The sequence below is a fragment of the Hypanus sabinus genome, chromosome 6 (genome assembly GCF_030144855.1).
Source record: "Hypanus sabinus isolate sHypSab1 chromosome 6, sHypSab1.hap1, whole genome shotgun sequence".
Classification (NCBI taxonomy): Eukaryota; Metazoa; Chordata; class Chondrichthyes; order Myliobatiformes; family Dasyatidae; genus Hypanus; species Hypanus sabinus.
In genome coordinates this window covers 80,239,468-80,264,103 of record NC_082711.1, presented here as the reverse complement: position 1 = coordinate 80,264,103, position 24,636 = coordinate 80,239,468, and the positions used below count along the sequence as shown (strand labels likewise).

Sequence of the window (24,636 nt, the reverse complement as noted above, 5' to 3'; positions counted from 1 at the left end):
ACCACAATACCTGCTGTGTGGCTCATTTTCAAATATTTTAAATAATATTATATATTATATACAATGTATATATATTATATACATTTTATATACAATGCTGGTAATATTACAAAAAAGGTATTTGTTAAACTTGATATTGCTTTTACAAATAAAAATTTGTTCCACCTAATCATTGTATATTTTGAATGCTGGGTTATCATAGCTTTAATGTTTTTCTAATTGGCCTGAAGTTCCCTCTTCTCTTTAAAGTAGGCACTGCACATAAATAAAAATGCACCATTTTTATTACAAACAAGAGAAAATCTGCAGAAGCTGGAAATTTGAGCAACACATGCAAAATGCTGGAGGAATTTTCTCTAGCATCTTGTGTATGTTGCCACCATTCTTATTAGCTCAGTTACTTAGTTAAAACTTTCATTTGATTATTGAAGGCCATCAAAGTGATCAAGCTCTGAAAACAAACTTCCAAATTCTTGGAATCCTTAATAAACTTATTTGGCCTAGACACTGATATAATGTTCTGAAATACAGTACAAGATTCTCTGTCCATCTTTGCTGCACGTTACATTAGTATAGCAGGCAGTCTCAACAACCTCCCCAATAACCTGGTGGATGGAAGATTTATAAATGAGCTTTTTTTTAAAAAATGGGACTCAGTTCTGAAAAACATGGGAAATATTTGGTTGAAAAACAGTTGGGGATAGCAAAGCAGCTCTGAATTGGTGAACTGCACCATATTCAGCGATTAATCTTTGGATCTGAATGAATATGTCACAATCATCAGTGACTTCATCAAGACCCATATGGATGAGCATGTGCTTTTGATATTTGCAGTCTGTGATGCTTAAGACTGGTAATCCATAACTGTTCAAGACGTCACCGACAACTTTCTCTGAGTATGCTATTGTTCCAGATTTCCTCTGAAATATACTTCTGAATCGTTTTTGCTGCAATCTGCAGCATGTAAATTTCTTCTCAACAATGGACTTCTAAATCACATCAATGGTCTTCAGATCTCACGACTGAGTAAAAAACCCAGACCAGTCAGCACACCACCTTTAAGGCTAATTGCCATGGCCGAAAGTGTGGCTGAAGGAGGGAAAATCGAGGTCAGGCTGAAACGCAGAGGGATGAGGCCTCCTCTACCCAGTATCTTGTTGGCAAATGTGAAATCGCTGGTGAATAAAATTGACGATCTGAGGACAAGATTGCTGCATCACAGGCAGATCTCAATTGTTTGTTGTATTGAGATTTGGTTATCTGCGAGTACATCGAATGCAGCAGTGAGACCAAAAGGATTTACGATTTTCAGAACAGATCGAGCTGTGGACTCTGGTATGGCAAAGGTAGGTGGCATGTGTTTTATGGTCAATTCTTGCTGATCGTCTGATGTGGCGGTTATGTTGAACTTGTGTTCCCTTGACTTGGAACACTTAGCAATTAAAAGAAAACCATTATTTTTGCCTTAGGAGTTCTCATCTGTAATCCCAACGCATTACATACTACCAGTGGCTGACTATAAGCAAGCACTCACGACACTGCATGCTATCGCCCATAGACAAGAAACAGCCTATCCAGACGCATTTCAAGTTATAGTCAAGAGACTCCAACCAGGCCTGTTTGGAGAAAACCCTGCCAAATTATCACCAGCATATAACCTGTAGCACCAGAGGTCCCAAGAACACACTAGATCAGCAGTCAGCAACCTTTTTGCCTCACTGGGCTGGATCGCGTATTAATGAGCAGATGGTGGGCCAGATAAATGCCATTAAAAAAAAATAGAAATATGGGAATTATCCATTTAAATACATCTAGTTATGTTTTGCCTCAAATTAATGAATAACGCATGCTAGAAAATCATTTGTGCTTAAGGTTGCCTACCCCTGCACTAGACCAGTATTATACTCAGATAAAGAATAACCTGCCCAGACTGGATTTAGTAAATCAAATCACTTGGCTGTCCTCTTCCCATCCACACACAGACAAAGCTTAAAAAGCAAAGCTCCAGAGATTAGGACAACTAAGACATGGTCTCAGGAAGCAGGAAAAGGATTAGAGGATTGCTTGTAATCAGTGGATTGAGCCATATTCAAGCACTGACCTAGAGATTTGAATGAATACGCTAAGGTTGTAACAGACTTTTGTTTAAAAAGCTGTAGATGAGTGCGTCTCCACTAAATTGTTCAGTCTTCCCCAATTAGAAGCCCTGGATGAACCAAAAGATCCAAAACTTGCTGAGGGCCATATCAGAACCATTGCGAACCCCCACATCTACTGATGATCATATGATCTTGCTATCTGAAACTGATGTGTGGACCGCTTTCAGGAGGGTGAATCCTAGGAAAGCACCCGGTCCGGATGGGGTATCTGGCCATGTACTAAAGACCTGTACTGACCCATGTGCTGGTGTGTTCACTGATACCTTTAACCTCTCGCTTCAGCAGTATGTGGTACCCAAATGCTTCTTGCAGGCTTCAACTATATTCATGTCGGGGGACGTCACGTGATGACGTAGGATCAAGACGTGGAAATCCGGCTCTCCCATAAAAAATCAGTAAATTAATGTTTAAGTGAAGAAAAGATAGTAAATACTTTCTAAAAGTTACTTACAAACTACTCAGGACTGGTTCAAACTATGTCTCATAAACAGAAGCAGAAGAAAATTACTACCTTGAAGACAACGCAAGTTGGAACAGAATCAAGGCCCGCTGCCACGAAAGAACTGCTGGCTCAAGTACATCTTACCTCCGGCGATACAGAACAGGAAACTGCGGCAACATGAACCATCTCTAAAGAAAAAGACCAACAAGAATTGCGCAAACGCGAAGGAAGGAGCATGCGCAAATGTGAGCAACCTGAACTACAAATCTCAGTTAGAATCGAAACCAGAAGTGAAAGTGAATCTGAGGTAGATTCAGATTCTCTGGATAAGTCAGACGAAGATGAAGGTAAAAATTTTTCTGGAGATATAGGAAAAACTTTGATGCAAATAATACATAAATTAGAAAAACTAAATGCATTAAAATCAATAAAAAAGATATTAAAATATGAAGATTATGTTTGACAAAATGATAAAAAGACAGGATAAAATGGCTAAGAGAATTTTAGACTTGTAAGAAACAACAGGAGACTTTGCTGAAAGAATGAATAAAATGGAAGATAATATTTCTGCCTGGACATCAGAAAGAAAACAGTTGTTGCAAAAAGTGGGCATGCTTGAAAATTTTAGCAGGCGAAATAATATTAAGATTGTTGGACTTAAAGAAGGTATAGAAGGAGAGGATCCAATAAATTTTTTTCAAAAATGGATCCCGGAAAACTTGGAAATGGAAGAAGGAACTCAATTAATTGAAATTGAAAGGGCTCACAGAGCCTTAAGATTAAGACCTCAAGTTGATCAAAATCCACGATCAATCTTGATAAAATGCTTAAGATATCAAGATAAAGAAAAGATCCTGAAGGCGGCTGCCCAATGCGCCAGGAAGAGAAACGGGCCATTGATCATAGAAGAGAAAACAGTTCTTTTCTATCCTGATATAAGTTATGAGCTTTTGAAGAGAAAGAAGGAATTTAACCTAGTGAAAAAAGTTTTATGGGAAAAGGGTTATAAATTTATAATGCATCACCCGGCAACACATAATTTTTTTGGATGAAGGAAAAAGAAGATTTTTTTTTACTGATTATTGAGACGCGGAACAGTTTGCACAAAAACTCCCAAATATTGGCTAACTACACCCAAAGATTTAAAAGTGAAACGGATCAAAGATGAAGACAGGGACAGTGAATGGAATTGATAGACATTTAAGGACAGAAGAATATTTAAATATATTCTTAATTATATGATACAAGGGGAGAAAGGTAAAAATTTGGGAGATGTTAATTGAGAGTAGTGATTTTTTTTTCTTCTTCTCATATATATACTTTATAATGTTATGGGGGAAGCTGGGGGAACTTCGGATCGATTGTTACGGGATTTACCTGTGTAATCATGGCGATTGCCATGAGCCGTACAACAGAGGGGGGGTAACGTTGTGTTTTTTTTAATCCACAACATTAGTAGGGGGGTATTTTGTTTTTTGCTTTATAATCTATTTTTCTTCTATCTTTCTTTCTTTACCTGGATGATCGGTGGGGAGACACATTGCAACATGGAGAATTTTAAAAAGATTCCCCAAGGTACCACGAAAGTTGAAAGATTAGGTATTATTATAGATTGGAGTAACCGTATTAAAAACAATGACTAATTTACTGAATTTTTAAAGTTTTAATGTTAATGGGCTTAATGGACCGGTGAAAAGAAAAAGCATTTTAACATACATTAAGAAAATGAAAATAGATAGTTTTTTTTTCAAGAAACACACTAACAGAGATAGAACATCAGAAATTAAAAAGAGATTGGGTTGGAAATGTTATTGCAGCTTCACTTACTCAAAGGCGAGAGGAGTTGCAATTTTGGTTAATAAAACTTTACCAATTAAAATACAAAATGTATTAATTGATTCAGCGGGGAGATATGTAATTATACATTGTCAATTTTTTTTCAGAACTATGGACTCATATGAATATTTATGCATCAAATGAAAATGATGTAAAATTTATACAAGAGGTCTTTTTGAATTTGGCTGACGCACATGACAAAATATGAATAGGTGGAGATTTTAACTTTTGTCTAGACCCAGTTTTAGATAGATCAACAAAGGTTGTTACAAAGTCAAAAGTAGCAAAATTAACTTTATCATTGATGAAAGATTTAAATTTGATTGATATATGGAGAAGAATTAATCCAAAAGAGATTATTCATTTTATTCAAATAGACACAAAACTTATTCAAGCATAGATTTTTTCCTATTATCAACGAATATTCAAGACAGAGTGAAAAATATAGAATATTGTCAGATCATTCTCCCTTGATAATGATAAAGAGGAATCGATTTACACATGGAGATTTAATTCAATATTATTAAAACGTCAAGATTTTTTTGATTTTATTCAGTTTTTTTTAGATACAAATTCACATTCAGTTGATGATAAATTTATACTGTGGGAAGCAATGAAGGCATATTTGAGAGGCCAGATAATAAGTTACACTTCAAAAATTAAGAAGGAATATATGATAGAAATAGATCAATTGGAAAAAGAGACTACAAAATTAGAAAAAGAATCTCAAAGATATATGACAGAAGAAAAATGAAGACAACTTGTTAACAAGAAGTTACAATATAATACACTTCAGACATATCGAACAGAAAAAGCAATTATGAGAACTAAACAGAGATATTACGAACTAGGTGAAAGATCACATAAGGTTCTTGCTTGGCAGTTAAAAACAGACCAGACTTCCAAAACGATAAATGCAATTAGAACAAGTGTAAACAAAATTACTTATAAACCTTTAGAAATTAATGAAGCTTTTAGGAATTTTTATTCTGAACTGTATCAATCAGAATCACAAAATGATAATGTCAAGATAGAAATGTTTTTAATCACAAGTAACTCTTCCAAACTTGAATTCGGAAGAACAGAAGGGATTAGATATGCCTTTTACATTAAAAGAGGTCGAAGAAGCTCTAGGATCACTTCAGAGTAATAAATCCCCAGGAGAAGATGGTTTTCCGCCCGAATTTTACAAGAAGTTTAAAGATTTACTAATTCCTCCTTTTATGGAGTTAATACTTCAAGCGGAAAGAACGCATAAACTTCCAGAATCTTTTTCGACAGCTATTTTAATAGGATTGCCAAAAAAAGATAGAGATCTTCTAAAGTCAACATCATATAGACCTATTTCTTTGTTAAACACTGACTATAAAATAATAGCAAAAATTTTATCTAGTAGATTATCTAAATACCTACCAAAATTAATACATATGGATCAAACAAGATTTATCAAAAATAGTCAATCGGCAGATAATGTAACCCGGCTACTCAGCATAATTCATTTGGTACAAAAGAGGGAGGAAATGAGTGTGGCAGTTGCTTTAGATGCAGAAAAAGCATTTGATAGATTGGAATGGGATTTTTTTATTTAAGGTATTGGAAAATATGGATTAGGAGTATCCTTTATAAAATGGATTAAAACCTTAAATACTAAAAGCTAAAGTAGTGACAAATGGTCAAATTTCAACACCATTTCAGTTAACAAGGTCAACTATGCAAGGTTGTCCATTATCACCTGCTTTCTTTGTGTTGGCGACAGAACCATTAGCTGAATTAATTAGAACGGACCCAGATATTAAGGGTTTCAGAGTTAACCAGGAGGAATACAAGATTAACTTATTTGCTGATGATGTTCTGCTTTATTTAACAAACCCATTGTATTCGCTGCGTAAATTATCTTCTAGATTGGAAGAATATGGGAAAATATCAGGCTACAAAATAAATTGGGATAAAAGTGAAATTCTACCTCTTACTAAAGGAGATTATAGTCAATGTCGATTAATAACTCAATTTAGATGGCCAATAGATGGTATAAAATATTTAGGTATAAGAGTTGATAATGATGTAAAGAACCTATATAAATTAAATTATTTATCATTATTGAAAAAAATTCAAGAAGATCTTGATAAATGGATGATATTACCAATAACATTAGTAGGCAGAGTAAATGCCGTAAAATGAATATATTCCCTAGATTACAATACTTATTCCAAACACTACCAATACTACTACCCCAGAAGTTTTTTCAAGAATTAAATAAATATGTGAGGAAGTTCCTTTGGAAAGGTAAAATGTCAAGAATATCGTTGGAAAAACTGACATGGAAATTTGACCTAGGAGGGTTCCAACTTCCAAATTTTAAGAATTATTATAAAGCAAATCAACTTAGATTTATTGCATCTTTTTTTGATAAAGATAAACCGGCATGGATTAGAATAGAACTAGATAAATTAGGAGAAAATACACCAGAAAATTTTATATATAAATGGGAATCTAAATGGATACGGGAAAAGAAAGAATCTCCTATATTAAAACATTTGATTGATCTATGGAATAAAATAAATGTTGAAGATGAGACAAGGAAATCTTTATTAGCAAAGAAATCTTTAATTCAAAATAAACTTATTCCTCTTACAATGGATAATCAACTTTTATACAACTGGTTTCAAAAAGGGATTAGACATATAGGAGATTGTTTTGAAGGAGGTATATTAATGTCATTTGATCAATTAAAGAATAAATACAAAATATCAAACAACACTCTTTTTTGTTATTTCCAATTAAGGGCTTATTTAAGAGATAAATTGGGTCAAACAATGTTACTGCCCAAACCTAATGAAATAGAAACTTTAATTCAAAAAGGAAAAATTAAAAAAAATATTTCTTGTATGTATAGTTTGATTCAAAAACAGGCAATTAAACAAGGAATTCATGTCAAGACAAAAATGGGAGACTGACTTGAATATTAAAATGGAAGAAACAAATTGGTCAAGAATATGTCTTGACAGTATGACGAATACAACATATGTCCGGATAAGATTAGTGCAATATAATTTTTTACATCAATTACATATTACACCACAAAAAATAAATAAATTAAACCCAAATTTATCTGATCAATGTTTCCGATGTAATCAGGAAATTGGTATTTTTTTACATTCTACTTGGTCTTGTTCTATAATTCAACCTTTTTGGACAAATTTAAGAATTTTACTGGAACAAATTATTGGAATACAACTTCCACATAACCCAATATTATTTTTATTAGGTGATATTGAAGGGATAAAACCAAAACCCAAATTGAATAAGTATCAGAAAGAATTCATAAAAATTGCATTGGCAGTAGCCAAAAAGGCTATTGCAGTTACTTGGAAATTGGATTCATACTTAAGTATAGATCGTTGGAAGAACGAAATTTTCAGCTGTATTCTACTTGAAAAAATTACTTATAATTTAAGAGATAAAAATGAAACATTTCTGAAAATTTGGCGCCCTTATTTACAAAAGACAGGATTAAATATACAGGTGCTCCGAAGATAAAATTATTGGTTATTTGGGGAAAGGAATAAATATATATACTAAAGCTATTATGAACTCCGTGGAGCATGTGAGGATCTTCCGATATCCAGGCATTCTTTCTTTCTTTCTTTCTGCTTCTCTTTCTTCTTCTTCCTTTCTATAGGGATATGTTAGGGGGGAGGGGTTAAGGGGAGGGGGGGAAGGGTTGATAATTTTTTTCATTCTTTCTGTAATCATTTGAAAACTCAATAAAAATTTTAAAAAACTATATTCATGTCCAAGAGCGTGGAGACCTGCCTCAATGACTATCACCCAGCAGCACTTACATCCACAGTGATGAAGTGTTTTGAGAGACTGATGATGAAGCACATCAGCTCCTGGCTGAGAAGTAACTTGCTTCTGCTCCAATTTACCTACTAGAGCAACAGGTTCACAGCTAGATGTCATCTCATTGGCTCTTCACACAACCCTGGAACACCTGGACAGCAAAGATGCATTTATCAATTTCAGCTCAGTATTTATTACCATCAGCCCCTCAAAACTAATTAATAAGCCCCAAGACCATGGCCTCAATATCTCCTTGTGCAAATGGATTTTGGAATTCCTCACCTGTGGAACCCAGTCAGTTTAGATTGGCAAAAACACCACCTCCAGAATCTCCATCACCACAGGGCTGTCTACTTAGCCCCCCTGCTCTACTCATTTTACACCTATGATGGTTTGCTCCAACAACATACTCAAGTTTGCTGATGACACCACGGTTGTGGCCCTTCTCAAAGGCAGTGATGATTCAGCACACAAGAGGGAGAATGAAAATTCAGCTGAGTAGTATTATAACAACAACCTCTCAATGTCAGCAACACCAAGGAACTGATTGTAGACTTCAGAAGGAAACCAGAGATCCATGAGCCAGTTCTTATTGGAGGATCAGAGGTGAAGTAAGTCAGTAACTTTAAATTCCTGAGTGTCACTATCTCAGAGTACCTGCCCTGGACCCAGCATGTAAGACTGAAGAAAGCGCAGCAGTGCCTCTACTTCCTAAGGAGTCTATGAGATTTGGCATGATATCAAAAATGTTGGTAAATTTCTATAGATGTGTAGTGGAGCCTGGTATGGAAATACCAATGCCTATGAATGGAAAATGCTACAAAAGGTAGCAGATTCATCACAGGTAAAGCCCTCCCAACCACTGAGCACATCTATGTGAAATGCTGTTGTAGAAAAGCAGCATCCATCATCAGAGATCCTCACCATCCAGGCCATGCTCTTTTCTCACTACTGCCACCATATAGAAGATACAAGAGCTTCAGGACTTGCACCATCAGCTTCAGGGGCAGTTACTACTCCTCAACCATCAGTCTCTTGAGCAAAAGAGGATAACTGCACTCAACTGCTCATTCACTGAAATGCTCCCGCAACCAATGATCTCACTTTAAGGACTCTATCTTGTTATTTCATGTTCTCATTATTTATCTATATTTACATTGTTTGTCGTCTGCTGCACTCCACCTGATCTTTCATTGATTCTATTATAGTCATTATTCTACAGACTTGCTGAGTATGCCTGCAGAAAAATTAATCACAGGGTTGTATATGGTGACGTATGTACTCTGATAATAAAATATACTTTGAACTTCTGAACTTTGAAGAAGCATAGGCATGACCAATAGAAGGTCATCATGAAAGTGAAAAGGCAATTCCATGTCAAGTTAGAGACACAAATGGATGCATGATAGCTGTACCAGGGTTCGCATGTCTTTACATTCTATAAGGTGGAAGCTGACAGCATAAATGGCTGTGATGGTTTATTCCCTGATTAACTCAATGTCCTGTATGCACACTTTTAAAAAATCTACACCCGTGCAAATACATAATGCATTTAAACAAAATCAGCAATATATAAAGAAAACCTTTAGAGAAGATAGAGAATGCAAATGGAATCAAGTGAGGGTGAGTAATTGCAATTCTTCCATTTCTCTAAATAACTTCCCTTCCAAAGAGATAACCCAAAAAAAAATAATTTTTTAACACAAATTTGATGAAAACATGGCTCTAAATTTGTGACAAAGAAATGACATTGGAAGAGGCATGGAAATCATGCTTAAGGAGATACGTCAAGATGGACAAAGAAAACAGGAGGTGGGAGGGGTATGTAGTGCCTTGAAAAAGTATTCAGCCCCCACAACTATTTCCACATTTTACTGTCTCATTTTATAATTTCAAAAGTATAATGAAGGAACATTTTTGAGCTAATCTACAAAATATTGTGCATCATGACAAATCAAAAGTCCAAAACCTGTCAATAATTCATTAAAAATTAAAAACCACAATTGTGAAGCTGAAAACGCATTCCTCCCCTTTTGTCATTACTACACTGACTTCCCAGGGTATAATATACAGGTATTACTTTACTAACTCACCCAATTTGTTGATATAGCAAACCAGTCAATCACCTGTTTTCAATTAAGTCATAACCCTTCGGCTCTATAAGGTCCAACAGCATGGTAGATTTTCAACAAACCAAACCAAAATGAAGAGAAAAGAGCATTGAAGACTAGTCAGGGAAATTATAATAGAGAAGCATGAATCTGGGGAAGGGTACAAGACCATATCAAAGGCACTGAACATACCACAGATCTCACTGTAGTCTATCATGAAAAAGTGGGGGGGGGGGGGGGAAATGAAACCACAGCCACACTGCATTGATCAGGACAGCCCTCTAAACTTAGTCGCCAGAGAAGAATGACACTTGTAAGAGAAGCTACTGTGGTGCCAACAATCACTCTGAGTGAGCTGCAGAAGACAGTGGGTGCAACTGGAGATTAAGTTCATAGCTCCATAATCTCTAAGGCTGCACAAAAAGGGCACTTAGGGAAAATTGGCAAGGAAAAAGCCCAGGATAAACAAAAGCAGATCCTTGCCTGTAAAGACTTCGTAAATCATCACTTAGAAGATACTGTAAGGATGTGGAAGAAGGCCTTGTGGTCTGTTGAGACTAGAGTTGAACTTTTTGGCCTCAACACTAAGTGGTACATGTGGTGTAAATTTCATACCTTATATCAGCCAGGTAATACCATCCCTACTGTACAGTACGGTGGGGGTAGCAACATGTTACGGAGATGCTTTTCAGCAGCAGGGATTGGAAATCTGGTCAGGATTGATAGGAAGTTGAATGCTGCTAAATACAGAGAGATCCTGGATGAAAACCTGCTAGCCTCTGCCAGAAAGCTTAAACTGAGGAGGAAATTTGTCTTTCCGCAGTACAATAACCCAGAACACATTGCCAAAGCAACCATGGAGTGGCTTCAAATGAAAGAAATTGACGTCCTTGAATGGCACAGACACAGTCCTGACCATAATCCGATCAAACATCTCTGGCAAAATGTCAAGATTGCTGTCTACTGTTCCCCAACTAACTTAGTTCAGATTGAACAATTTTGCAAGGAGAATAGGCAAGTCTTGCTCCATCACGTTGTGCAAAGCTGATAGAGACTTATTCAAAACGACTGGCTGTAACAGCTGTGAGAGATGGTTCAACTGAGCAAAATGAGATATGTTTGAACTGCTGACATTTCAAGTTTGAATTTTTAGCTTTCATGCTTTACAATTTCCCTGCTTTTTGGGCTCTACTGTGAAAAAAGCATGTGATTCACAAACAAAAATTCTCAGTTAAATTGATCAAAATCCTTGGTTCCAGTACTCACTTGAGAGCAAAGGGTTGGGGTTAAACACGTTTACAAGGCACTGTATCTTTATTATCTGATTACAAAGTACTTCCAAGTATCACAAATCATAAGAGCAAAGAGACCGTAGGAAAAAAATGGCATGGTAAGAGAAAAAATTATACAAAATGTTTAGAAAAGACAGGAAGGCAGCAAAATCAGAGACAGGAGTGTGAAGTAATCAATATAGAGCTCTTTAAGGCAAAGGAAGGAAGAAATTCAACTTGGGCCAATAGTTTTAAACAAATAAGAACTTTAAAAAAGGATTCCCATTAAATGAGACTTTTAAAGAAATGCCTTGTCACAACTATAGGAACCACCAAACTACAGGGCTTAGATGTAAAATAAGAGCTATCTATCAGCAAAGTTCATTTCAAGAATCACATTTTGAAGCAAAATATAGAAGTCTGGAAGGGTGAAATCAACAATGATTGGTAAATCTTTTCATACAACCCAGTCAGAAAATAGGATGTCAAGGAAGTCGGTGTGGCTGTCTCCCAAGAAAATGCACAAAGTTAGTGAAAGGAGAAAAGAGCACGTAACGTGCCTCAAGCAGGCTTTAAAATTGTAAATTAAGGTGCAGGGTACATGTTGAATTATCAAGAAAAAGTCATTCTTTGACTGGTAATAGTAAAACAAAATTGGAAATTTGACTCCTGTTTCCAATTAATTACTTCAACAGAGCAAGATAGTCAAAACATTGGGAGAATCTAATGCATAGATTTCAGTCCCTACCAAAACCATTATTTCCTTGTCACTGATTCTATTTCTTTCCAAGGATGAAACAAATTGTTACCACTTCGGGGTCATATTTGACTCAAACAAATTTTCAACCTCAGTGCTGCATCATTATCAATTGCCTGCATTCACATCTATACCATCACTTTATTCTATCTTTATCTCAGTTTGTATACTACTGACAGCTACATTCTCAGCCTTTCTTTTTACTCCTGGACAATTATTTCAGCACACAACTGGTCAATTTCCACAATGAATTTTCTAGATTCCTGATCATTCAAACTCAGATGCTCTTTCCCAAACTCACTCCAGACTTTGGTGACTGATTAATGTTTGCTTGAACATTAATGTTTGCCTAATTAATGTTTGCTTGAACAACACATTGACATTATCTCTTTTGTTCCTGGTTTACAAATTCCTCAATATCCATTTCTCCTCTTCTCTAACCCATACAGCGAAATACAAATGCCCTCTTCCTGAGGTAGCTGTACTTTTCTGGTTTGCATCCTTTAAGAATTTCTATAAGGACTCTGCCATCATTTTGGCAAAACTACAAGATCTGAAATTAACTTCCTTCTTCACCTTTCTTTCTTCTTTTACAGATATATTTAAAAACTACCTCTTTAATAAAGGTGTTGGCTAATGCCCTCATTACCTTTTAACCTAGTTCATCGCCCCTATAGAGCAATTTTAAATACTTTACTCCATGCCCATCACAAAGACACTGTGCATCACAGTGCAGAAAAGAATGCTAATTTCATTAGTTGTCTGGTTTTTTATTATCCATTTTGGCAAGCAGAGGGAAGATAGATACAACAGAAGACAAGAATTGCAATTGAATGAACTAGGAAAAGACAAGTATATTACTTTTGGTGTGACATACTGTATATTAAGAACATTATATTTTGAATAACTTTAAAATGTTCAATTCACATTTTTCCATTTGGGAAGACCAATTTATATTTGACTAGCCGATATCCAAGACGAACTAAATTTCATACATATTAGCTTAACATGTTATGCGTTTACTCCTTTTAAATTTAACATTCACCATTATTACATATCCAACAACTTCTCAATGTAAACAATAATTTCACTATGCTTGTCAGTATGTTATCTCAGTCACTCATTTCCATCCCTTCTTGTAACTTAAACGCAATTCCCGTGTTTACCTCGTAGACATTTCTGGTTTCACTTTGCTCGTGCCAGGAAAGAATGTACTTTCCAAAATAGCAACTCACAAGGCTAGGCACATCACCTCCTCTAGGGCTCCCTGCATTTGCCTGCTTCTGTACCACTCACTGATAAATCTCTCTGTCATGCCTCTTATGACACACAACGACTGATTCTAAACCAAATAATATTAATATTTGATTCGAATTTAGATTGTCAATCCCCAATTGCTGCTTACAACTGCGAATAACTTACATTTATGTTGCTCCTCTTAGGTACTGCCTTATCGATCGATCACGCAGGTAGGGATGCGTCCTGGACTTGCAGAAGACTGACAGCTTCTCACCTTCCTTCATGTTATCGCCTCACCTGCATCATTATTTTTCGTCCTTCCCGATCCCCGTAAATGTTAACACGACGCTGCGCGCGCACCGCGTCCACCTTCGCCTCCTCCCTCCCAACTGTACTTTGACCACGCACTCCCGAAGTACAGGAACAGCAGCTCGCCGTCATTAAAAACTTCAGCGATGACAGCTGCTTCTGAGGAAGCCTCAGACCACATACCTTCGCGTTCAAGGCGCCGCTCCCCCTCCAACAGCTGCTGCCGGTGTCGGTGCTCCTCGTCTCTAGCCGTACCACGCCGCGACGGTAACTCCCATGGCAAAACCGAGCAGCAGGTGCGCGACGTCACTCCCGCCGCGCCTCTCCCAATTCCTCACTCCCATCGGCACTCGGGAGCGCGCGGCTCCTCCCAACGGTCGGCGGCCGCGGCGCCGGCTCCGAGTCCAGTGCACATGCGCGCGGAGCTGCTCTCAGCGGCTGTAGGTGCGAGGAAGAGCGGCGGAGTGGGGTGATTCCGTGGCACCTCGGCTTCGACAAACTTTGCCCCGCTGGTGTACCGTGAGTGCGCTTCACTCACGTTCCGTAAAACCGGCAAGTGTCAAAATGTGTTTGCAATGTTGTGATGCGCACAGCAGACTCTCACGAATGGGAGCGAGGTAAATGACAAATTGGATATGAGTTTAGTTCTTGCTTCAATTCTTTCTTTGGCATACCAAAATCGAGAATTTCCTGATTGAGGTATTTATTGTGCCGTTCATTACCTTGGTGTTAATTGCATAACTCTTCAATTATTTTCCCCAAGAGCCAACTTGTATCACATTTACGTATTTAAACATATTTAGAACATTAAACCATATATTCAACGTTTAGTAATAAAGTATGCAATTTTTAACCCTGTTATGCTGTTTTCATATCAGTTGAGTAATTGATATTTCAGTGGCTATCTTCAGTGAAATGAACACAAATCAAAAGCACATAATGATATTAGACCTCAGGGAAATGTCTTTCCCGATAAACTGGGGCAGTGATCATTTGCTCGAGAGAACTATGTCAGAGAAACATGCTCCCTGTTTATTAAGCCCCTTTAGAACTTTGTGCACTTCAAGTAGTTGTTTAATTTTTTCTGAACTTTAATGAATAAAGGCCTATTCAGTGCATTTTTTTTTTCATTTGACAGTCCTGCCATCCCAGGATTCAGGCTGGTGAACCTTCATTACTGTCTCTGGTTGGCAATTGTATGAGAAGTTGTTTGAAATATGACAATTCCAAAAAACATCTCAGTACAACTTAACACCTTGACCAAAGTTCACTGTCAACCAACACTTGAGGTAAGGATTGATGTAATATTGAATAGCTGAAGGCACTGATGTTTTTAACATACATTAAAATCAAATCTTTGTCGGTTACAAGCAGATGTTTGAAAGCTAAAGAGCCTTCCTGTTTCTCTGAAGGAGAACCATAGAATTATTATTCAGAACTTCATAGAATCATACACACAAAAACAGGCCCTTCAGCCATCCAGTCCATGCTGAACCATTTAAACAGCCTACTCCCCATTGATCTGCACCAGGACCATAGCCCTCAATACCCCTACCATCCATATACCTATTCCAACATTCCCTTAAATGTTGAAGTCATGCTCACATGAGCCACTTGTGCTGGCAACTCATTCCACATTCTCACAATCCTCTTAATGAAGTTTCTCATGTTCCTTTAAACTTTTCACCTTTTCACCTGTAACCCACAACCTCTAGTTGTAGTCCCCACCCAACCTCAGTGGAAAAAGCCTGCTTGCATTTACCTTACCTATACCCCTCATAATTTTGTATACTTATATCAAATCTTCAAAAAAGCAACACAACAGACTTTTAATACCATAAATCTCCCCTCTCGCTGTGAAATGGAGACACCTCTTTTTCCCTTATTAGGGAGAGAGGGACCCTGTGGTATGTCAAATACTAAGCAAACGAGTAGTCTTTGGGGTACTGCAAGTACGTGTATTTATAGTTGCTCTGCTGCATGCTTAAGTGCTCAGTGGGGGCCGCCAGTGCTTTTTGCTGGTGGGGGTTGTTGCTTTGCTGCTGCTTCAGTATGGAAGTGGGGAGTTGGGGGGCCTTAGGGTTCTAACATTCAACTGTCATTCATTCTTTGGGGCACTCCTGTTTTTGTGGATGTAAAGAAAAAGAATTTCTCTGATATTAAATGTACCTATTGAAACCTATTAAATAAAGTCCTAACCTATTCAATCTTTCCTTAAACGCAGGCCCTCCAGACCTGACAACATCCTTGTAAATTTTCTCTGTACCCTTCCAACTTTATTCAACCTTACTTACACTTTTCCTGTGGGTAGGTGACCAAAACTGCACACAGTTCTCCAAATTAGGCCTTGCCAATGTCTTATAAAACTTCAACATTTCATTCTTTATTTGGTACATGGGTGTTGCCAGAAAAGCTAACACTCATAATTACTGTTAAAAAGGTTGCGATTGAACACCTCTTGAACGGCGCAATCCTTCTTCTAAAAGTACTCATAAAATGCTATTGGGTAGGGAGTTGCCAGAATTTCACTTGGTCACAATGAAGGAATCACAATGCATTTCCAATTTGAGTGATGAATACCAGGTATGATAAAGCTCCATTAATCCATTGCATTCAGGACTTTGGCAGTGTCAGACCAATAGATTTTTTGGACTATCAGATGTACTTTTTTAAAAAATAAGCTATTGCATTTTAAATTCATTTTTTACAAAAATATGTGAAACAGTAACATTTAATGGACTCTTCAGCTTAAAAGGAGCATGGAAACTAGGGCCCTGCATGCAGAAGTGAGTGCAGAAGCTGGAGCCTCAGTGAGCGGAAGGGAACATGGGAATTGGAGCCCCGATCCTCCAAAGAAATCACTCCTTGTAATTGATACTCGCTTTTAATTGATGCCAGGCAACATCATGGAGTACTGCTTCTTAACACTCTTCAAAGCCTCCACATTCACCCAAAGCACAACCAAATTTGACCTCACCAAAGTTTAATACAACAACATCATGACTTCATGAGTTTTATAGTCACTCTGACCAATGAAGGCATCCTCTTTACCTCCTTATATATTTGTGTTAACTGCATTTTATGTGCAGTGTTTTTATTATCAGTGGAGAACAGGGGGGATAAAGAGTAACTACCTATAATTTTTTTTAAGAATTCTAGGTCTGAATGATAATTGTAAGAGGCTGATGGGGCAACCTGATAGAAATATTAAATTCTCAGAGGCATATACTGTAGATTGGATAAATAGTGTTTTTCCATATGGAGAAGTACCAAATACTGGAAGGAGGAAGTTTAAGGTGAAAGTGGAAGTCTTAAATAATATTTACAAGGAAACTTGCTTTTGCACAAAGAGGGATATGTATGTGGAACACCCTTCCGGGGAAGCTGTGGAAGCAGATGTAATAGCAGTATTTCGAAAAGCATATCAACCACATGCAGGCAGATACAACTTGTTTGGCATCATATTTAGCAAGGCCTTTGACAAAGCTTGGCTTGGGTGCTGTTCCAGAACATTAGGTCACTGGATTCAGCATTGACTTGGCAGAAGACAGAGAGTGGCAGTTGATGGTTGTGTCTGACTAGAAGCCTCTGATCACAAGGATCGCTGATAGGTCTGTTGTTATTTATTAACTACTTAAATTCATCATTTAGGTGATAATGTGGGAAAATGGATCAGCAAATTTGCAAATGACGCAAAGATTGGGGTCATAGTGGACAGTGAGGAAGGCTATCAGCTGATCTAGACCGGCTGAAAAATGGCAGGTGGAATTTAGTGCACACAAATGTGAGGTTTTGCTGTTTGGCAGGACAAACAAATGCAGTACCTACACAGTGAATGGTAGGACACCAAAGTGTTCAGTAGAACAAAGGGATCTGAGAATACAAATCAATAATTCTTTGAAGGTGGTATCACAAGTAGATAGGATTGTAAAGAAAACTTTTGGCACATTATGTTTCATAAGTCAAAGCATTGAGTACAGGGTGTGGAATGTAATGTTGAAATAGTATGAGACATTGGAGAGGCTGAATTGGAGTATTTATGAACTTGCCTACAGAAAGATATTAAAAAGTTCAAAAAAAAAATTAGAAGGATGTTGCAGGACTTAAGAACCTGAGTTATAGGGAAAGGTTGCACAAGTTAAAACTTTATTCCCCCGAGTGCAGGAGCATGAGGGGAAATCTTATAGATGTATACAAAATTATGAGCAGTATAGATAGATTAAATATATATAGGCATTTTCCTCAGAGGTTGGGTAAGACTGGAACTAGAGGTCATAGGTTTAGGATGAAAGGTGAAATATTTAAGGGCAACCTCTTCAGTCAGGGGCGGTCAGAATATGGAATGAGCTGCTGGCAGAAGTGGTGGATGCAGGTTCAAATGCAACATTTAAGTAAAGTATGGATAGGTACATGTATGAGAGGGGTATGGAGGGTTATGGCCTGGATTGGTGTATGGAACTTGGCAGAAGAACAAGTTGGCACAGATTAGATAGGCCATGTTCTCTAATGAATGAGACAGGAAATTGCTTTTGATACATTTTGCAAAACTAGATACTACTGTTTACAAGAAGTTACAGTTAATTTTAAAAGAGGATAGAACAATTAGCAAATTACAAATAGCAAATCCTGATAGTTTTCTCAGGAATGTAGCAAACAGGAAACACCCATAGTGCAAAGTTATGCAAAGATTAAAGAAAATAAAAGGCACTGTAAAACCAAAAGTAATTAGGCAATACAGTGATAATCTTGGGTTTTAAAAGCAAGAAATTTGTAGCAGTAAGGGAAAACTGAACAACATAAAAGGGGAAAAAATGCTGTTTCACAGAGGAATAATAAAGTGATAAATATTCATTTTAACCTTGGAAATGCAGAAAAGAGGATAAACGTGTGTGTCTATGGATCCTCTTGGCCTTTCAGCAGACTTAGAATCCAGTTAACTGGATTGGAAACAAATAATCTGACTAAGAAGGACTCCCTGAGGACTAAAATCACACATATTTGGCCATCCTTTTGATAATTCTTTTGTGACTTGGCATCAAGTTTTTACTGAAAAATAAGATGAGAAACGATTAGTTTTTTTTGCGTCAAATCAAATCCGTGACGATTATGCTGGGCAGTCCACAAATGTTACCTGAACAAAAGGGACGGGTTACACCAAGGGAAACCAATATCCTTGCAGGTGGTTGGCAAGAGGTGTTAGTGATAGTGCTGGGGATGAGGTAGTTGGGTAACCAACAAAGGCAATGTGTAATGAGACTGCTAGCAAGGAGAGACTGATGACAGTGCAAAATTGCAGTCAACAGGTTGAAACATAGAAAACCTACAGCACAATACAGGCCCTTTGGCTCACAATGCTGTGCCGAACATGTACTTACTTTAGAAATTACCTAGGGTTATCCATAGCCCTCTATTTTTGTATGGTCCATGTACCTCTCCAGGCAGCCTCTTAAAAGACCCTATTGTATCTGCCTCCACCACCATTGCCGGCATCCCATTCCATACACACCACTCTCTGCGTAAAAAAAAAAGTCACCCCTGACATCCCTTCTGCACCTACTTCCAAGCACCTTAAAACTGTTAACCATTTCAGCCCTGGGAAAAAGCCTCTGACTATCCACACGATCAATACCTCTCATCAGTTTATACACCTCTATCAGGTCACCTCTCATCCTCCGTCACTCCAAGGAAAAAAGGCCAAGTTCATTCAACCTATTCTCGTAAGGCATGCTCCCCAACCCAGGCAACATCCTTGTAAATCTCCTCTGCAACCTTTCTATAGTTTCCACATTCTTCTTGTAGTGAGGTGACCAGAACTGAGCACAGTATTCCAAGAGGGGTCTGACCAAGGTCCTGTATAGCTTCAACATTACCTCTCAGCTATAGAACTCAATCCTCTCTGCCAATGCACCTTATGCCTTCTTAATCACACAGTCAACCTGCGTAGCAGCTTGGAGTGTCTTATGGATATGGATCCCAAGATCCCTCTGATCCTCCACACTGCCAAGAGTCTTAACATTAATGCTATATTCTGCCATCATATTTGACCTACCAAAATGAACCGCTTTACACTTATCTGGTTTGAACTCCATCTGCCACTTCTCAACCCAGTTTTGCATCCTATCAATGTCTCCGATAGGATGAGTTGCAATCTAAAAGGCAGACAAAATTGAAAAGAGTGAATACAGGACTGAGGGTGTTATATTTGCAGATTAAGGTAGATGAACTTTAGCAGTTACAGATTGGCAGGTATGATGCTGTAGGCATCACTGAATCATGGCTGAAAGAAGATTATAGATGGGAGCTTAATATCGAAGGATACACATTGTATCAAAAGGACAGGTAGGAAGTTGGAGGGGATGGTGTTGTTCTGTTGGTAAAAAATGTATACTACTTCTGTTTTTGCACAATTTTTAATCTATTCAATATTCATATACTGTAATTGATTTACTCTTTTACTCTTTATTATGTTTACATTGAACTGCTGCTGCTTAGTTAACAAATTTCATGACACATGCTGGTGATAATAAATCTGATTCTGATTATTAATTATGGATGAGTTATCAAGTTAGAAACTCTACTAATTCTCTGGAAGTGAATTCCAAAATACATTAAGTTATAGGCCTTTTTGAGAAATCCTTTAAAAATATAATGTCGTGTGCCCCAGAGGCCAACTGCTGAGAATGGGTATGCTGAAAGTTTAGCAGGAGAACTTGTTCTGGGGAAGTCACGTGTTGTGAAGATATGCATTTTGATTTAAACATACACCTGAAATTTCTTTCAAGCCCAAAGTCAAGCTTCTGCTCCTCCTGACACATAATGCAATAATTTTATAAAAAACTTGAACTTCCTGTTCTATTCGTCTTATGGCTGATATTCTTTATCATTCGATGGGTTTGATAAATAAAAGCTATCACTTCCGTAATGCTTTACACTTAAATCTCACTGATATCATTGTGACTTGACATAAATATGTTTGAAGGGATTTTGAGAAGAGTCTTACTTGATTATGCTAGCATTGAAAACCCATAATTTCAGAACTGTGGGATGCTTCAGTTTGGTTACGTTTGTTGAATGATTTTAAACTGCTTACGCACTGCATGGACAGAGATAAAATTATCATAAATGGCCGTAAATTCAGATCTTTTAATGTGTCGTGTAGTGATGATTCTCAAAAGGATGATCTGTAGTGCCTGTTTAATAGATGGCAGGAAGCTTTTTGGTTAAAATGCCTTATATTTGATGAAGACATTAGAGACTGCAAATGCACTAACCTGGAGAGGAAGAAAACAAATATTTGTTTTATCCAGTGAATGCTTTTTATACAGTTAATCTGGATACACAAAGATAGAAAAGAATTGTATCTTTAAGATCATGTATTCATTTTATTGTTTTCCAATGATTGCCTCTCTAATGAAAATTATTATTTATTTTTAATGAATGATAATGAACCTGGTAACTATATATATTTTCATTTTTATGAGTAGCTTAGCAGATCATAGGCTGTGACATCAGAAACTAAGCAGTGATTCTAAAGAGTACCAGAAATAATCAGGCAGCAATTGCTTCAGCTTGCATCTTTCTTACATAAAAGATGTTAGGAGAATGGAAATGATTCAACAACCTACAGCTTATGAGTCAGATACGCCCAGTTTTATTTTAGACAGTCATCAGTGTGAAGCTGAGAAATGAAACAAGTAGGAATCTCCTTCTTGTTTTGATCTGCAATGGATTAACTGCAACATAAAATAAAAAAGGAATGGAAATTGTCTTGGATATTACAGTGCCTTGATGGTAGTAGGGGAACAGAAGCAGGAATATGCTATTTGGTGGATCAAGGCTACTCCACCAAATCATGACTGATCTCCCTCAATGCTATTTTCCTGTTGTTGGCTATTGCAGTATTCAGAAATATATTAATTTGTTTTGTAAGAATAAATTACTCAGCTTCCACAGTACCCTATCTGAGAATTCTAAGGATTTATCACCCTCTGAGTGAAGAAGTTTCTCATTCACTTCTTTTTCTTACATATCACATATGTTTGTGTATCAGTGACAAGAAGAAATCTACAAGGTACACCACTGAAATTTTCCTAAGATCCTTCTATAAAACCTCCCAAACAGCCTGCATCATTTACCATCAGGTCAAGGGCAGCAGGCATATGGAAAAAAACACCTTGTTAATTGCATTCAAAATCAAACATTGCCCTTGGATATTACTTTCTTATTCCTTTATTTTCAGTGTTCATGAATTCCCTATTTTCATGAACTGGCTCAAACAGTTGTAGAAATTGGCCTGATACTCCCACCACAGCCACCTATTTAACGATAACTAAGAAAAGGCAATATATGTTCGCCTTGCAAACGCAGTTCACATCCTTTATTGGAAAATAATAAACAAATTATTGTTTGAGCTGTTAACTGAAAATGATGCTAGTAGCCTTAACTTTTACAAAATTAATCTAATTAAACATTTCTAAGACATAACTTTCCAGACTGGCTTTGACTGGTAAATGGCTTCACAATTTAAGCCATCTATCAAGTGAAAAAAATACCTTCCCACTTCAGTCCTATATGGAAAACTCTTTAGTTTTGGACTCTAATAAGTTATGAGACTGGGCTTTGTTCGTATGATGTGATACCCATTTCTAATTCATCTTATGTAAATTTTTCACTTGGCCATTATCAGAGGGCAGTTATCTTACTGGGTTTGGAGTCACGTTTAGGCCTAACTGTAAGGAATACAAGATTCACCACACTGTTCCAATAAAATTGATGTAAAGATGAATGTTGCTAAATACAAAGAGTTTCTGAATAAACAAAACTTGCTAACCTCTGCCAGGAAGCTTAAACTGGGGAGGAAATTTGTCTTTCAGCAGGACAACAACCCAAAGCACACTGCAAGAGCAACAATGGAGTGGCTTCAGATGATGAAAATTGATGTCCCTGAGTGGCCCAGTCAGAGTACTGACCTTAATCCAAACATCTCCAGCAAGACATCAAGAGCGCTGTCCTCCACCGCTCCCCAACTAACCTGGCACATTCTGAGCAATCTTGCTCCATCATATTGTGCAAAGCTGATAAATACTTATAAAGCTAGTAGAGACTTATCTAAAAAGACAATTAGCTGTAATACTGTGAGAGGTGGTTCAACTCAGTACTGAGCAAAGGGAGATGAATACTTCTGACATCCTGACATTTCTATTTTTAAATACAGTATTTAGTTTTTCATGTTTTACAAATTTCCCTGATTTTTTTGGACTCTACTGTTGGGGGAGAAAAGGAGCGTGTGACTCACAAATAAAAATTCTTAGTTAAATTGATCAAAATCCTTGGTCGTAATACTCATTTTTGTGAACAAAAGGTTGGGGGCTGAGTACAAGGCACTGATTCAGGGCTTACAAAGTAATCACGGATCGCCTTAACCTGCATTTAGACTAGGTAAATCCAATTAGTGCTAATAACACTGAGGATGAATTCTTACAATATGTAGAAACTGAATTTTTAGATTGCTATGTTAAAGAATCAATTAGGGAATATGATATTTTAAGCTTACCAGAAGGATTAATTAATAATATTGTTGTGAAGATGCTTCAAGGAAAGTCACCATAATCTGATAGACTGTCCTAAAGACTTAAAATGTTCGAAATTTGAAATAAAGCCAGAAAATACTGGAAATACTCCACAAATTAAGCAACATCAGTGTAAAGTGAAAACGAAATATCAGCCCCCAGCCTCCTGATGTTTTTTGCGAATTAAAACTTAACATTTTTCTCTCTTCCTCAGTTCTGATAGAGTCTTTGAATTGAAACATTGATCTTTTCCTCTTTCAAAATACATTACCCAAACTGCTGAGTATTTTAAGCATCTTCTGTTGTTAACACAACAGTGGGGTAAAAACATACCCTGATAGTGGGGTGCATCAAAAAGATGTTCCCAGTAATACAGAAGAACAAGGTTTCAGTGACAATGAGGGAGTAAAATAAATTAAGCTCTACTGATATTAATTATTTTGAAATGTGAAAATTCTAAGGAAAAGAGTTCTGAAAGAGGTTACTATGAAAGCAGTTGGTGCTCTGATTATAGTCTTCCAATATTCTATAGATTTCTTGAATAATGGGATCTTACTATTTAACAAAGGAGATAGGGAATTTGAAGAGATATCTGCACCTGGGGAAGCAGCATCACGGTTAACTTGCACATTTTAATATTAAAGTACGCCATAAGATAAAGTATGGCTGAGCAAGAAATCTCAGAAGTATGAATAAGGATTTGTCACAAAAATGTTCTTCTAAACTCTCTGCACTGGAGATTATGGGATTGTAGCAACTCCAAGACAATAACGCACCTGGATAGGATAAGAATACCCAGAGAACATAGGTGAAAACTTGATTGATATATTTGGAGTCAACAGTATATGCCATGTTGTCTTGGAACACACAGCATTTTGGGAAATGGATCTTTTATCAGGATAGAACGTGCAAGAGAAAATGGAAAAGAATAATGGTCTTTCCTGAGCCAAAAACTGTTCCCAAGACAACTAATTTCTACGGAGGTACAGGGAAAGGTGATAAGTCTCTAAAACTGCAAGATGCTGAGTTCCTGCAGCATTTTCTATATTGCTCCAGGTTCCCGCATCTGCAGTAACATATCTCTGTCCAAGTCATCTGCT

General features: G+C 37.1%; 1 protein-coding gene and 1 long non-coding RNA gene across 2 annotated transcripts in view; one reads left to right on the top strand and one right to left on the bottom strand.

Moving 5' to 3' along the window:
* Positions 1-13,973, bottom strand: part of LOC132395615 (tyrosine-protein phosphatase non-receptor type 3-like) — a 171,479-nt gene extending 157,506 nt beyond the window's left edge. Inside the window, exon 1 of the mRNA XM_059972479.1 lies at positions 13,842-13,973. The gene's annotated coding sequence lies outside the window, so the exon portion shown is untranslated. The remainder of the gene's footprint in view (positions 1-13,841) is intronic.
* A 78-nt stretch (positions 13,974-14,051) lies between these two features.
* Positions 14,052-23,266, top strand: LOC132395617 (uncharacterized). Its single transcript, XR_009512697.1, has 3 exons — positions 14,052-14,263; positions 15,106-15,256; positions 22,807-23,266. It is a non-coding gene; the product is annotated as an uncharacterized LOC132395617 (long non-coding RNA).
* The last annotated feature ends 1,370 nt before the right edge of the window (positions 23,267-24,636 follow it).